Source organism: Panthera onca, chromosome A2, assembly GCF_046562875.1.
Source record: "Panthera onca isolate mPanOnc1 chromosome A2, mPanOnc1 haplotype 2, whole genome shotgun sequence".
In the NCBI taxonomy this organism is placed as follows: domain Eukaryota; kingdom Metazoa; phylum Chordata; class Mammalia; order Carnivora; family Felidae; genus Panthera; species Panthera onca.
The window spans coordinates 142,632,982-142,645,698 of NC_138340.1; the positions used below are offsets into that span (position 1 = coordinate 142,632,982).

The 12,717-nt window shown below is 34.4% G+C and overlaps 1 long non-coding RNA gene across 3 annotated transcripts in view; it reads left to right on the forward strand.

Moving 5' to 3' along the window:
* The window catches only part of LOC132679466 (uncharacterized), a 404,100-nt gene that overhangs the window by 315,033 nt on the left and 76,350 nt on the right, over positions 1-12,717 (forward strand). The window contains exon 5 of one of the 3 annotated variants that reach the window (XR_013552867.2): positions 8,700-8,753. The exons of the other annotated variants lie outside the window; for them this stretch is intronic. This is a non-coding gene — a long non-coding RNA (uncharacterized LOC132679466). Of the gene's footprint in view, positions 1-8,699; positions 8,754-12,717 lie in introns of those variants that run through there. 3 annotated transcript variants of the gene reach the window in all.

Below are 12,717 nucleotides of genomic sequence, written 5' to 3' on the forward strand. Positions count from 1 at the left end.
CGATTTTTAGAGCCTGTGGAATATGCCCAAGGACATCTACTCGGTCATCTATTGCTGTCAAGTAAGGAAATCCACCTAATTGACTTCTATTGCAGGATATTTGAAAATAAAGACTGAGTGAAATGATTAACCAGGCTGTTTGGCTTCTGTGAGAAAAGCTAATATGTCTTTAAAGAAGGATTATATTTGCTTAGAGGATTGAAACCTCGTTTACCTCTTATGACAGTATTCAGCTTAGAAATATTCAGTGATGCTTCCCCTCTCTATTTTGGGAGCTGCATACAGTTATGACTGATACATTTGGTTCTCCATAATGTTTCTAATAATATAGCCGACTCAAAAACAACAGAGCATGAACTGGCCACTGAAGCTGGAGAACAAAGCATTTGGTTCGATCATGCTTAAAAGGAACAGTAACTTTTTGTAAAACCCCAGAGCCCTCAACATGGCTTCATTTCACATTCTTTTCTGTATGTACTGTTCTCAGCATGAAGCAGTTCCAAAAGACATTAGAATTGTGAGTTTCAGGAAACCTTTGGATCAAATAATTACCATTTCCTTCATTATATATTAATTCAGGATGGTTTCCCTTCTGTTTCTTAAGCATAAATGGTGCTGTATTTTTTTTCTGAAACAGTTGGAATGTGTTTCTGTTCAAGGTGATCTGCAGCTGCTTAGACAACCAATATTTTTTTTTTCTTGAATAAATACTGAAAGACATTATTTGGGATGAGAAGATAGATAGGAGCAGGTGATTGCCAAATGTTCTTCCACTCAAGAATGTCATATGTTATTTCAACATATTTTTAGAAAACAGATATTCAGTATTCCACCTTTCACTTAATGTTTCCCACAAGGTCACAATAATATAATAAAACATGTGCACACAGACACATACATATGTACATATGTTTCTCACAGAGGACAATAGAACAAAAACTCACATGATTGTGGGTCATATTTGGTCATGCTAGCTTTTCACCAATAATAATAATAATAATATTTATAATGTATGATAGAGGCAGTCAGCACACATGCTTGACTGTGTAATATGGCTATATTATTGTGCCTCTGTGTGAGGAATTAGGAAAGGATACAAATAAAAAGGCAAAAATCCCTGTTCTTGAGGATCTTGAGGAATCCAGTTTGTGAGAAAGATAAGTAAACACAGTCAAAACACAATGTGGTGAATGCTGCAGTGGAGGCACGCAGGAAAGTGTAACTGGCACTCCAAGAGACAAGTGGATTGTAAACTATACCTTGAAGAATTGGTAAGAATTCCTTTATCTGACAAGGAGGAGAGATTAGATAAAGCTACCAGCACATGCAAAGTCCTATAGATATGAGAAAAATGGGCTGCAGGTAACAGAAGGACATTGCTTTGAAAGAAATAGCAGACAAGTAGACCTCAGAAAGGGGAAAGTAAGGAAAGTAAGCACTGATTAAACATAGGAGAGGTGATTTGGGATGTTTTTTAAAATAAGAACAACTACAGTTAGAATTTTAGAAGGTAAAAACAGATTTGGGTACAGACCACAGAGATGTGCATCACAGCATTCAAGTATGGAATTTTCTAAAACAGAGCCAGAATAAAAACCTGTGGGAGAGGTAACTTAACAATAAACTATGGAAGCATAAGGTCTAGTACTCTTCATTTACTGGGCCCTTACTTGAATCAACAAAGGAAAATGTTGGAACATACCTTAACATCATAAAAGCCATATATGAACGACCCACAGCAAATATCATCCTCAATGGGGAAAAACTGAGAGCTTTCCCCCTGAGATCAGGAACATGACAGGGATGTCCACTCTCACCACTGTTGTTTAACAGTGTGGGAAGTCTTAGCCTCATCAATCAGACAACAAAATGAAATAAAAGGCATCCAAACTGGCAAAGAAGAAGTCAAACTTTCACTCTTCACAGATGACACGATACTCTACATAGAAAACCCAAAAGACTCCATAAAAAGCTACGAGAGCTGATACAGGAATTCAGTAAAGTTGCAGGATATAAAATCAATGTACAGAAATTGGTTTCATTTCTGTGCACCAATAATGTAGCAACAGAAGGAGCTATCAGGGAATTGATCCCATTTACAGTTGCATCAAAAACCATAAAATTCCTAGGAATAAACCTAACCAAATAAAAAAATCTGTACACTGAAAACTATAGACACCTTATGGCAGAAATTGAAGAAGACACAAAGAAATGGAAAAACATTCCATGCTCATGGATTGGAAGAATAAATATTGTTAAAATGTCAATACTACCCAAAGCAATCTACACATTCAATTCAATCCCAATCAAAATAGCACCAGCATTCCTCACAGAGCTAGAACTCTTAAAATTTGTGTGGAACCGCAAAAGATCCCAATTAGCCAAAATAATGTTGAAAAAGAAAACCAAAGCTGGAGTCATCACAATCTCAGTCTTTAACCTGTATTATGAAGCTGTAATACAGACAGCATGGTATTGGCACAAAAACAGACACATATATCAATGGAATAGAATAGAGAACCCAGAAATTGACGCAAAATATATAGCCAACTAATCTTCGACAAAGCAGGAAAGAGTAGCCAATGGAAAAAAGACAGTGTCTTTAGCAAATGGTGCTGTGAGAACTGGACGGCAACATGCAGAAGAATGAAAGTGTGGTCATTCTGAAGAAAACTTCATCTGCATACCTAATTTTGCATTTGTAATTTCGTGATATACATTTTTAGAGAGTGCCTCCAGATGATATAAACTTTGGGCCCGACAAATCCTGGATACCCCTTGCCTAGAGGGTAAGTCCCTGATAGTGATAAAAAAGTAATAACTAGAAATCAGAGTGTCAGAGTAACTGGCTTAATTTTGTAAACTAAGTAATTAAAATTAAAAAAAAAAAAAAGGATTATTGCTTAGGCATACACGGACATAGCTTAGCCATACATGGACAAAATAGAGGTACGTGTTCATCCTCACTTCCAAACAGGAAGTGTTTTGTTTTGTTTTGTTTTGTTTCATTTTGTTTCGTTTTTCTCACCAGTAGGGATTTACATTTTGTCCTCAACCACCCAACCCAGCCCCCACTTGGACAGAAGTCTGCCACAAGAACTCCCATTCCCTGATTCCTCAGAGATGTAGTGTGAACAGGTTAAAGAAAATTAAAGCACGGGAATTCTGATACGTGGTCCATGACAGAATTATGTAAAGCATAGAGGAAGGAAGCAAAATCCATTAACAAAGTCTCTACCCTACTATTGGAAAACTGCATCAACAGGGACCAGTTTAGTGAGAATGGCTTGAAGAACTGGAGATACTACTGTACAATCGACCACGTGAGATAATAACGACGAGACACCAATAAACAGGAGAACAAGATCAGATGACCCCAAGAAGGTCAGGATCCAGATGCCAGGGAATTGTACCGATCATGTGAAGCAGATTTTTTTAAATATTCTATTCTGTGTTCTTAGTTTTCTAAGAACATTTATAAGTGTTTATTGGATTTAATTATTAAAATAAACTTTTACACAGCTGGAATAATCTTACCTATTGAATCTCGTGTGTGAAACAAATGAGGACCCCTACCATCTAACAAATCATAACATACATACAGATTAAGTGGCATATATGTCTTCATATATAAAGTGCTAAAAAAGTAATAACTAGAAGTCATAGAGTCAAAGTAACTGGCTTACTTTTGTAAACTAAGAAATATAAAAAAAAGAATTATTGCTTAAGCATACACAAAGTGCACTTTTTAAACTCAGTTAATTTTCATAATGTGGATATCTCTGTGTAATCAGAATTCACGTTAAAAAGAGAGTAACACTAACACCTCTAACACCTACTTTCTACCCAAAGTAATTACTATCCTTACTAGTTAGAACATCTGGAGAGAAGTTTTGTCTGCTTTTGAATCAGATAGTACTATTCTTTTATATCTGATTTCTTTGCCTAATAGTATTTCAGGAAGATTCATCCCTGGTATTGAATATAGCAGTAGTTTATTCATGTTCATCGCTATATTGAATTCCATTCTATGAACAAATATTTCAATATGTGATCTTTTCCACTGTTGACTAACATGTGGGTTGTTTTCCATTTGGAGCTATATGAAAGTTCTGCTATGAATATTCTGGGTTATGAATCTTAGTGAATATCTCTAGCATTTGCATTGGGTTTATAACTAGCAGTGGAACTGCTGGGTCACAAAGTAAACACATATTCCATTTTGGTAAATAATGCCGAACAGAGTGCTTGTCAAATATATACTCCTGGTGACACTGCGTAAGAATTCTAGCTGCTCTACCTATCTTTAATTATTGCCATTCTGTTTGTTTAATAGTATCTCACTGTTAGAATTTTTATTCCCCTGATAATTAATGAGATTGAATCCATATCCATATGCTAACGAATAATTTGTATGTTCTGTTTTTTGAAGTGCCTGCAATTAGTTTATTTTCTTATTGGGTCATCTGTTTTCCTTTCCTTTTTGATTTGAAGGAACCCTTTATATATTCTGGATCAAACACTTTGTCAATTAAGTGATAGCAAGTATCTTTTCCACTTGGAGTCTTGGGTTTTTACTCAGAAATACCATCTAATGAATAAATGCTTTTAATTTTAATATAGTGTACTTATGTTTCTCTGATTTTTGTAACCTTCAAATAAACATTTTGTTTTAGGTAAAGGATATGTTTTCCTGTATGCATAATATATCAGTGAATTCTATTTAGACAGTGACCCCCTTAAAAAAGAAACAAGTAACTTGTAGTCAAGAGAAAATGTTTTGGTTCCATATGGCAAAAAAAGTAGATAAGTAAACATATTTTTGTTAGACAATTTAAATTCTTCCTACATAACATCATTAATTGTTATTTAGGAGTAGGAGCAAACTATGGAGACAAACGATTTTCTTTACCATGTATATCTCTGCATACTCTTATTTTTTTTAATTTATTTACTTTTATAATGTGTTATCTATGCACATATATATAAAATATATATATCTGTTACTTGTGAGAGATATTTCTCTTCAATTCAGTTTTTTGACTGGACATAAAGTGATGTTGAAACTCTAAGTAAATTTCCAATTATATCTATACTTAGGTAAAAATGATCAGTAGTTACCTAAATAAACATTAACACAGTAAGAATGAAATTTCAAGAAAAGTAAGTTAACTCAACAGCATTTACTTTTTGGTGTATACATGATGGAAATGCCAAAAAGAAAAGAAAACAAAACAAAGAAGACAGAAGAAAATCAAGAAACAAGGGGAAAAGTGTATAACTCTCTTGATTTGAGAAATAGGAAAAACGGTGTTTGTACAATTATGGTAATCCTTTCCCTATAGTGAAGTAGGCATATTATCATAAAAAATGTATTCAGCCATCTGCTAGACGACTAGAGATATGTGTTTGATCCACAGCTGCTGCAATAAATGCTATTTGTAAGTTGAATTAGACTGGTTGTATTGTTCTCGAATTTAAATACATATTTCCCCATGACATGTGCCACGTTATGGACATGTGGCAGAAATATTAAGTAATTACATGGCAGAATGTTATCTCCAAGCTTTTCTTCTACCATTCATAAACATAATGCCTTCACGTCCATACCTTAAATAATCAATCCAAGACCAATCCCCTAAGAACTCTGGCTTTCATATGATGTAGGGAGTATGCTTAGAATCTCTGTTCTGTTCTTATAATGACAGATAGTGGAATATGTTAATTAGCTTGATTGTGGTGCTCATTACACAGTATATATGTGCATTGAAACATCAAGTTGTACACCTTAAATATATACAAATTTACATGTTAATTATATCCCAATAAGGCTATTAAAAAAAAAAAAAAAAAAAAGGAAATTTCATCAAATCCTAACATTGTCCGTAAAGCAGATCAGTGACTAAATTACCAAGTCAGAGAATTGTCACTCTCTATTTAATGAACTCTAGGAATAGATCCCCTCAAGCTTTCTCAGTAGAACTTCCAGTTTTTTATTTCTCTTATCATCTAAGATGGCTTTTTCTAATGTTTAACTGAAATGACTGACTGTAGTATTAAATTTCATGGGTGTAGTTATGTATTCATAAGATCCTCTATTTATTTGTAGCCGTCAATTGTTAGTCCATAGTCTTTTTAAAAATTTTCCTTCCTTTAAGCTAAATAGATTTACATGATGTGATCTTTTTTTTTTTTTTTTTTTTTTTTATAAATGTGAATTCCATTTCTTTGGTCATTTTTCTTTAGTATTTGTGAATCATCATTATCACCATTATCTTTTCTGGATTAGCCACAATATTTTCATTATTTTCTGAAACCTATTGGTTTTCTCTAGAACCTTCAAAAAATCTATTACCCAAGTAAGAAAAATGCAGTTTTACTAAAAAGAATTCTCATACTCAATACTCCCTCTATTATTTACCATTATAAAACATATGTTTTATAGTCATCAGCATTCAAGTAGTCTCTTACCATTGGCTTCATTTTCATTTTCACCATGAGTCCGCTTTCAAACTCCTTGTATTGAATTTAACTCCTTAAATGATAAATAAAGTGATAAATAAAATGATAAATAAAGTAAATATATGTGAATGTAGATGTTTTATTTTCAAGTTTGATGGCTGAAAAAAGTTCCTAACAATAATTAGGCAAGGGTCAAGAGTCAAAATGCTATGTGTGTTCTAAAATGATCCTTACTAAATTCTATTTCTCCTTACCTGTGTTAAGAAAAGGTCCAATTATCTTCCATTCAAGAAGATACCCCACAACTCAGGGAGTTCTAGATAAGTTACCCTCCCCCCAGGCCTCTAGACATCCAGGTTAGTCCTCTCTATTACTGCAGTCTTCATACCTTCATGGCCTTTGTCCCTAGCAAAAACCCTACACCAATAAGGTCAACTCCACAACAACCAACAATTTCTGTGATGCTAAGGACGATTGTTATAAGACTTCTATTTCTGTTTATATATGTGCACCCCAAGAAGACAAGAACTCTCACCTACTCTTCCCTCATTCTCTGATTCTAATCTATATTAAGTTCGTGTTGGCATTAAGTAATGCTTACACCATACTTTATCACAATTCTCTCCTTTATTTCTGTAAATAGCATTTATCAGCTCAACATGGTATGTTTCACTTAATTATTTGCTTTTCTCCCTTTACTTGATTGTAAGGTCTAAGAGGGCTGATGATCTTGTCCATTTTATTCAATGATGCATCTCAAACAACTAGTATAATGCCCAATATTTAGTAGATAAATATATGTTAAATTTTAGGTATGTTAAATGAATCTATAAATGCAAATATATTTTAAATAAACACTTATATATGTATAATAATATAAAAAGTGAAAGATCTGAGTCACTGTCATATACAAAATACAATTTTTGTATTATTTTGTATTTGTATTATAATACAATTTTTGTATTGTTTTCTTGTATTAAATTGTTATGCAGCAATCGAAGACACCTATAAAATCTTTAAGAAGCATGTTGTTTCATCTAGTAGAAGGAAAAATGTGGATTTGCCTAAATGAATACATGTATTCCAAAAAACATGTAAATTTGAGAATAGTTCTTCTACCTAAAGGGAAATATTTCACAATATATTAATACTAATTTTTTTCCATAGAACAAGATGTATGATCTCATAGTAGGAATATATAATCCTCCTGTTAATGTAGTTTATATTCGATTTCTTACTAAGAAAACTCCTGGCTTTTATGATAATCTTCTGGGAAGGTTTCCATTTTAAAATACCTCCTATAGCCAAGAATATGTCTGCTTGAACCATTACCAGACAGTGGCGCCATTCTAGAATCTTTTTCTTTGATCCCCATATTGAAAGAGAAGGGAAACTGGGAAGATGAGCGAGGGAGGGAAAGAGAGGGAAAAGGATAAGTACAGAGACAGAAGGAAAAGGAGACAGAAGGAAAAAAAGAAGTAAGAGGAAGAGAAGATAGAGGTGGAGAAAGAAGAGAAACGAGGAGCAGTAATATGGCATGAATGGTTACATTGGGTGAAATAGATTAATAATTTTTGTGTAGCACTTCTGTGTATTTGATTGGGTTCTTATCTTGTTTTTCTTGAATTCCATGTTTTTATTCGTAAGAAGAAAAAATGCCTAAAGGAAAAAACATAGCACCATGCTCAACTGGAATCAGAACAGAAGGAGAGACATGCTGGTATTTAGAGTACTTACTGCCACAGAAACTAGCAATTTATCTTGATTTTCATAGTGTTTGGGGATTTCTTATAAAGAATTTAAACACTCTCAACTACCATTATGGTTCAGTCCTAAGAAATATGACTGATAGATTAAAGATGGGATTGGGATGATGAGAGCTGGATTATAGTAAAGGACAACAGCGATCCAAAAGGTAGAATGAGTAAACATTAAGGAATAAGTCATGATCTAAGAGATCCAGCATTTTCTACTGAAATGAATACACAAAGGGAGAAACACAGGGGAAGTCTGAAGTTGGCAGAGACTGAGAAGATGAAGGAGATGGTACTTCTAAGCTGTTGGAGATAGAAATTAAAAACAAATAGGAAGGGGAAAAATGCAGAGTACAAAGCTAACTACATGAACCATATGTAGAGGACCATATAGATCATACCAAGGATTTTTGAAACATTATGGAATGGTTTCATGAAAATGTGAGACAGTCTGATTTGTGTTTTATGAAGATTTTCTGGCAGCAGGGAGATAGTGGGGAGAAGAAGAAGAAAAATGAATGCCAGGGGACCAGTTTGGAAGTTCCCAAGGTAAGAAGGCATGCAGGACCTTGCCTTAAACTTATGTGACGGTGATGGAGATTGAAAGATGTAAATGTTTAGATAATAAAATAATTTCTAACATCATGGCCTTATCCTTTTATGCCATGATTTAGTCAGATTGCCATTGTTTTATTGTATTGCTCATACATTAAAACTCAAGAATAGTTTAACCCTAAATTATGATAGTGGTGAACTTTTATATTTTTAAATTTGACTTGGTTGTCACTTTCCAATACTAGGGTCTAAGAATGCTAATTCCTAATTTCCAAACAGATGTTTCTGGCAGAATGAACTCATGGTCCTTACACCAGAAAGTCAATCTTTTCCCTTTTTTTTTTATAGGAAGGCAGTTAAAAATACCAATTTGAATGTCCTTGTAGCTATTATTCAAGCAAATAATATACAGTGTTAGAATTACACAGTACATATTTTATGATAGCCTTTATCAGTGTCCACAGGGCAAGAATGCTTCAGTATTTATTGGTTTCATACACCTCTTCACAAATTGTGCACAGTGTTGTTCTTCACCTCTTTAACCACTTCCCTTTTCCTGTCCTCCCTTGTGTCAAGAAAACAGAACAAGAAAAACTGTTACATTCAATTCAGTGACCATTTATGTAACTGATCTCATGTGCAAGGGAGATATGATAAGTTAGCAATCCAGATTTTATGCAAAAGGTTAACTTTATGCAGGCCTGCCAATTGTAACACACAGGTAAGGTGCCAGTGTGTAAATTTTGGGTCAGAATGTAGCAAGAGCTAGATTAGTGATGTGGAGTGCTTTGAGAACGCATAGACAAGGCAATACTGTGTTTATTGTGGGGGGGGGGGGCGGTTGATGAAAGGAAACTTCCTAGCTTAGAAAGCATTTCCATTTTATCTTGAGAACCACATCAGCTTGGGGAAGTAGAATTACTATATCATGAAAACAAACTTCCTGTCCAAGTGGGGAGGGCAGTAAGAAATAAGAACAAGAGCAGGAAAGAGGAAACTGCTAAGTATGGACAGAAAACTGAAAGCAGTCCAGTGGGTTGGGAAAAGAAAATCTATGGAATTTCATGCAACTATTCTTTGGAAATAGAATATTTCCAAATATTTTAGAAACCAAATCATGCAGTGCCTTCAAACTGAGGTCAAGATATCTGGATGTTAGTTTCTTAGAAACACGGAAAGTGAAGTTGCCCTATTTCTCATTGAGATAGAAGAAACAGGGATAGAATCACCAAAACTATACTCACAATGGGGTGTAGTAGTGAGGAAACAGAAATTACAGAGAAAACAAATTGTAAGCTACAGTTTGGAAGGGCCGACTTTGTGTGGATGGTGGGTATGTATATAAAGAAAATGAATTTAACTTCACTTGTGCCATGTTTGAAGTTCCTGGAGCATCCATCATTCAGGAGAGATTCTTGGGAGAAATATGTAAAAAGATAGTTATTCCCGGCTATAGTAAATAGGTTTCGTTACAACTTCTTTTTTTAATTCCTCCCATACAAGAGTAAAATGTTAGATGGCAAAGAATTGAAAATGCCAGATTTTTTTAAAGGCCAGATTAAAAATCTGATTCCGAGTCTATCTAAGTGATGACAGAAAATCATGCTGTTGCAGCATAACCCACAAATTCTAGTCAAGCCCAGCATTTTGTTTACAAATTCATTTACAGATGACAGGCCTCTGAAAAGATCTCCCACCTTCAACTATCTGCCCCCATCTGAGCTCATTGTTGTATCCTGAAATTCTCCACTGAGATAAAGCTTACACAATTTGTGTATGTATTCAAAATTTAACAAATTTCTGAAAAGATAAATCCTTGAGTTATTAGCGTTACTACATATTACTTTCCCCTTATTTTTCTTTTAAAAAAATGTATAGAATATTTTATATACATAATTATATGACAGAAATCAAGTATCCACCACACAGATTAAGCAGTAAACAATTAAATATTAAAAATAGCTAAATCTGGGGCGCCTGGGTGGCGCAGTCGGTTAAGCGTCCGACTTCAGCCAGGTCACGATCTCGCGGTCCGTGAGTTCGAGCCCCGCGTCAGGCTCTGGGCTGATGGCTCGGAGCCTGGAGCCTGTTTCCGATTCTGTGTCTCCCTCTCTCTCTGCCCCTCCCCCGTTCATGCTCTGTCTCTCTCTGTCCCAAAAATAAATAAAAAACGTTGAAAAAAAAAATTAAAAAAAAAAAAAATAGCTAAATCTTTCTATGCATCCCTACCTAATCATACACGCTTTCATGTCTTCCCCTACCACACATACACCCTTTGGGAAACATCTTTGATTTCATAGTAGTCATATCATGAGTGTTTTTACACTTTTATGAGGTAGATATGTATTCCCACACAATATGTACAGTAATCTTTTACATGTTTATGCTTTTTCAATGTAATAAATGATATCTCATTGATCTTATACTTCTTTCGTTTTTCAGTATTATATTTGTCAGCATCATACTCAATGATAAATTGGTACTAGCAAATTTTTATCAGTTCTAACATTTCATTACGTGATTTTACTAAAATTATTTACTGATTTTACTTCTAGTTAACACAGAAGTGATTTCCAGTTGTTACTACTGCACATTACACTAGTGTGGACACTTCTGTGCATGTTACCATGCACACCTATATGAGCATTTATCTAGGTATATACACAGGAATGGAATTGATGAATCTGAGATACTGCCAAATTGCTCTCAAAAACTTTTATATCAAATGACATTCTTATTGGCAATGTATAAGAATTCACATTATTCCACACTTAAAAAGTCTAAATATTTGTTTCCCATGTGAGAGTATAATAGGGTAGCTCTTTGTGATCTTTATTTTGCTTACACAAGTAGGTAACATGTTTTTGTATACAGTTCATGAATTTTAACAGATTTATAGATTTGCGTAACCCTCATCTCAATAAGGATACACAATAATGCCATCATTCCCCCAAGTTCTTTCATGGACCCTCCACATGGCCAAACTCCCCTCTTACCTCAACACCCAACAGCCAGATATGTTCTCTGTCCCTCAAGTTTTTCCTTTTAAAAAATTGCATATAAATGGTATTATACAATGTGTATACTTTTGTGACTTACCTCTCACTCAATATAATGTCTTTGAGATTTACCCATATTGTTTGGCTATAAATAGCCTATTCCTGGGTGTGCTATATAGTTTGTTTAGCCATTGACCCATTGAAGGGCATTGAAGTTGTTTGAGTTAGGGCGATTATTAATAAAACCGCTTATAAAAAATCATGCACAAGAATGTGCAAGAATACAAGCTCCCTTTTCTCCAGGGAAGATACCTAGGAATGTAATTGTTAAGTATTATGTTATGTTTAGCTTGCCAAGAAATTACCAAACTACTCTTCAAAGAAGCTGTGTCATTTTTGCATTCCCACCGGTAGACCGTGAGAGTTCCAGTTATCTTACATTGTTGCTAGCACTTGGTATTGTCATTATAGCCATTCTTTTTATTTTTTTTTTAAATTCATTTGTTTTTGAGAGAGGGAGAGAGAGAGTAGGGAAGGGGCAGAGAGAGAAAAAGAGAGATTCCCAAGCAGGCTCTGCACTGTCAGCACAGTGCCCATTGTGGGGCTCAAACTCATGAACCATGAGATCATGAACTGAGCCAAAATCAAGGGTTTGATGCTTACCCGACTGAGTCACCTAGGTGCCCCCATTATAGTCATTTTAACAAATGTGTGATGGCTGTTATCTCCTTTTGATTTCAACTTAAAAATTCTTGGAATATTATGGTGAACATCTTTCCAGAACATACTTGCCATCTGCATATCTTGGGTGAAATGGCTATTCAAATATTTTGTCCATTTTTAAAGTTGGATTTTTTTTATTGTTTTGTTAAAGTTCAACCTTTTTGTGAATTTTGCTTTTGTTTTCATTTTTAAGAACTTTTTGCATAATGCAAAGTCACTGAGAT